This window comes from Mustela nivalis, assembly GCF_964662115.1.
Source record: "Mustela nivalis genome assembly, chromosome: 2".
Classification (NCBI taxonomy): domain Eukaryota; kingdom Metazoa; phylum Chordata; class Mammalia; order Carnivora; family Mustelidae; genus Mustela; species Mustela nivalis.
In genome coordinates, this window is record NC_139021.1 from 80,294,124 (window position 1) to 80,297,889 (window position 3,766).

A 3,766-nucleotide genomic window follows, 5' to 3' on the forward strand; every position below is an offset into this window, starting at 1 on the left:
AACTCTGAGAGTTCTGAACCTTAAAGATACCTGAGTACCTTATAAACTAAAGAGAAGCGTAAGGAAGTAACTATTTTTGTTTCAGGAGGTTCTTTCACTTTCCAAAAGGGTATTTTCTGTGCATCTTTTAAATAAAAATGTTTTCTAGAATGTTTATACATGTATAGAATGTTTATAAACTTTGTGCAATTTTTTACGAATTTAAATGTTAAAGTGGAGATACTGTGTAAATATTTTTGTATTGTAAATAATCATATTCCTTTTAAGGCACTTTTCTAACTTGTTCTAAGTCTGCATGAATACATCATGAATGTTAGATTGATGCGTCCTGAACCCCATCCATCAAAACACTGAAGACCTGGAGGATACACATCTGCCCATACCCTACGTCCAAGACAATTTGGATCCTTAACCAAATGTGCTTCAGTTTGTTTGTTTTCGAAGGAGACCAGAAGGAGACCAACTTTACCTGCAGATAGATTAGAGTGGCTTGTCATTCAAGGAAGGCATTTACTGACTCTGACCCCGGAACAGAGGTCACTGGATTGACAGCTGTTGCCCAAGCTTGGCCTCTCTGGTTCTCTTTCTTGGGATAAGGAGTCGGATTCGGATCTGTAGGTTAGACTGCCCCAGGGCTGGAATTAAAACGAGCAAAGCATGGGGCAGCCATTTTCTGCCAGGGGGATAAGGACTCAGGAGAAACGGCTGCGCAGAGAGAAATAAAAGAAAAAAACCAGACCTCCACAGAGAAGCAGAGGTGACGAGGACGCACCTTCTGGCTTTCTGATGTCTGTCACTGCCTGTCCTCTGACTGGCTAGTAACTTCCCAACTTCACGTCAGGACCTTTGCGTTTATCATGCTATCACATTCTCACAGCCTTGTGAGGTAGGGCACCCACTAACAAACGTGCTCAGAGAGGGTGAAATACACGGCCACGTTTGCCCAGTTGAAGAGACAGATTTGACCGGAAGTCTCCTGGCGGCTGACAGCCACGCCGTCTTCCGGCTCCTGTATTCACTCAGCTCAGGGCCTGTATTCCTCAAGTTGCGCCGGCTTCCCTGCAGCACAGCCGGCGTCCTGAGCGGATCTGAGAGGAGCCAGAGCAGGAAATGGTGAGGATGCAGGGGCCAGCGAAGGAAGGCCAGAGCCGGGGCGGGGGGTGGGGGTGGGGGTGGGGGTGGTGAGAACATGGAGGGAGGCCTGAGGAAAATGCTCTCCTATTTGATCCGTCTTTTTTTTTCATTATTTATCAACCCTCCTTCTCCATAGGGGACATCCCAAGCATACATCCCTGAGATAATTTCTGGGACAGAAGAGGCACAGATGTCCCGCCAGGTTACTACTCCCTCAGCACGATGGGACCTGGGGCTGCCGGATGGTCTCTTTTTCAAGGGTGCCTGACCAGGGTGGGGCCTGATACAGGCCCAGCAAAGAAGCAGCAGGCCAGATTGATGAAGGAGCAAGAAGGATGGCATGGTGGCATTATGCTGTCTGTCTGTCTGTCTGCTTCTGCAGGCTGACCACAAAATCTCCGGTGGGCGTGGAGGGGGAGCTTGGCCGGAGCTGGCGTTCCAGATGCCCAAAGCACCGGAGGCGGGACAAGCGGAGCAGATTGGGGGCTGGGATAGGCAAAGGCTTTTGGTTTGTGCAAGGATCCCCAATTTTTATCTCCATAACGTTATTATGATTATTGTAAAATTTTGGACATAGGAGCTTCATTACCTGCTAGACCATCTAGACAGAAATATGTGGTAAATGAATGGAAACAAAAGTCACAAACTTAGGAGAGAGGCAGGCATTTTTAGACCAGTTTAGTGTAGACATTCACCAGACTGGACTGCTGCTGTTTTGTTTTGTTTTGTTTTTAAAGATTTTATTTATTTGACACAGAGAGATCACAAGTAGGCAGAGAGGCAGGCAGAGAGAGAGAGAGGAGGAAGCAGGCTCCCTGCTGAGCAGAGAGCCCAATGCGGGACTCGATCCCAGGACCCCGAGATCATGACCTGAGCCGAAGGCAGCGGCTTAACCCACTGAGCCACCCAGGCGCCCCTGCTGCTGTTTTTTAAACAGTCAACATAAAACTTTTTGCCATGAGCAAAATAATATAATTGACTTTCAGAACTGTCCAAATTATTTTTTTAAACACGATTTTATTTTTTTCACATTACTTTAGGTATCAGATTTTCTTTGGCAAATTTACCCCGCATACCAGATTTTCATCTTAGAGCCTTGTTTATATTTACATAAGTGATGTTCACCTATACCTTTCTCTAATTCCTAATGGTTTATATCTTCTTTTTCAAATGTGTATCTTTTAAGTTGTCCTTCTTGAAGACATTTGGAGGAAAAATTATGAATGAAACACCTATACCTTCTTCTTCATTTCCGTCATAGGGTGGCATCTTAACTGTCTAACCCACAGCGGCCCATCAGCTGAGGGAAGCTGGATTTCTTGTTCTCCTCAGACACAGTTGGCTGCATGTCATAAAGCAACAGCTGGCTAAAGCTTCTCCACTTCCTTATTAGCAGCTGTAACCCGGTCACGGTCTGAGCCATATATTTTGACAAGTTTTAACCTCTGAAGAAGGTCTTTTTTTTGAACAAGCTCACCAATTTTGCTTTTTCTTCATTTAATCTTTGTTTGAGAAGACTCTGTTTTGCAAAATCCTTTTGGGGGCCGCTGCATGACCTAGTATCAAGTGACTGATATACACATGCGTTAATATTCTTAAAGGTGTTTTTGAAATATGTCCTTTCATCAAATTCATCGTATGTTTAAAATTTTCTGGATATTCCAACAGTTTTCTCTGGTTGGAGATGCTGCTTCCTCTGAAGAAGGCTGATCATTTTCTTCATCCTCTATTGATGACATTTTGCCACACTGTAGCAGGAATTAGACCAAGATCTTATTTTCCTGAGTTGTTCTCGAAGTGTTGCCCTCACAGGTGGTTTCCTCGAACAGTTTGTGTGAGGGGGAGGTGGATTGGCACAGGCTGTGGAATGCTGGGGAAAGTGCTGAGTCTGATGGATTTTTCTATCTTGAAAATGAAATATTGGTTTACCTCACGTAAAGAGAGCTCTACTGGATTCCACAGCCACTCCCTAGGTCCCTGCCCCATGCCAGGCATCCAGGGGCAGGACCTCAAGAAGGCGTCTATGAATATTAGTTTCCTGGCCTGCCATGACAAAGTACCACAAACTAAGTGACTTTAAAGTAACAGAAATACAGAAATTCAGAAACAGAAAAACAGAAATTCTTTCACAATTCTGGAGGTCAGCAGTCTGAAATCTAAGGTGTCCCAAGGGTTGGTTTCTTCTGCTGGCTGTGAGGGAGAACACATTTCCTATTTCTCTCCCAGCTTCTGGTGATAGAATATTGTGGACCTTTGGCATTCCTTCGTCTGAGGATGCAACACTTCAACTCCTGCCTCTATATTCACATCACATTCTTCTCTGCATCCTTGGGCCTTTCTCTTTTCTGTCTCTTTTAAGGATACTATCATTGGATTTTGAGCCCACCCTGATTCAAGAGGATCTTATCTTAAACCTTGCCTTGATTACATGTGCATTATTTCAAATCAGGTCATATTCCGAGCTTCTGGATGGACATGAATTTGGCGGGGGCACTTCTCAATCCAGTACACTGCATGTTTTATACAGTTCTGCCTAATTGGGGCTGACATGCCTTTTTAGGACCATCCAAACCACTTTGAGGTTGACTGCTTTAGCAAGGCCCATGACTTTTTGCAAATGAAAGACTATTTA

The 3,766-nt window shown here is 44.5% G+C and overlaps 1 pseudogene across 1 annotated transcript; it reads right to left on the reverse strand.

Annotated features, from left to right (window-relative positions):
• Positions 1 to 2,404: 2,404 nt before the first annotated feature.
• LOC309859304 (swi5-dependent recombination DNA repair protein 1 homolog pseudogene) lies at positions 2,405 to 3,120 on the reverse strand (annotated as a pseudogene). The gene has a single exon. The product of its transcript is annotated as a swi5-dependent recombination DNA repair protein 1 homolog pseudogene (transcript).
• Between the last annotated feature and the right edge of the window lie 646 nt (positions 3,121 to 3,766).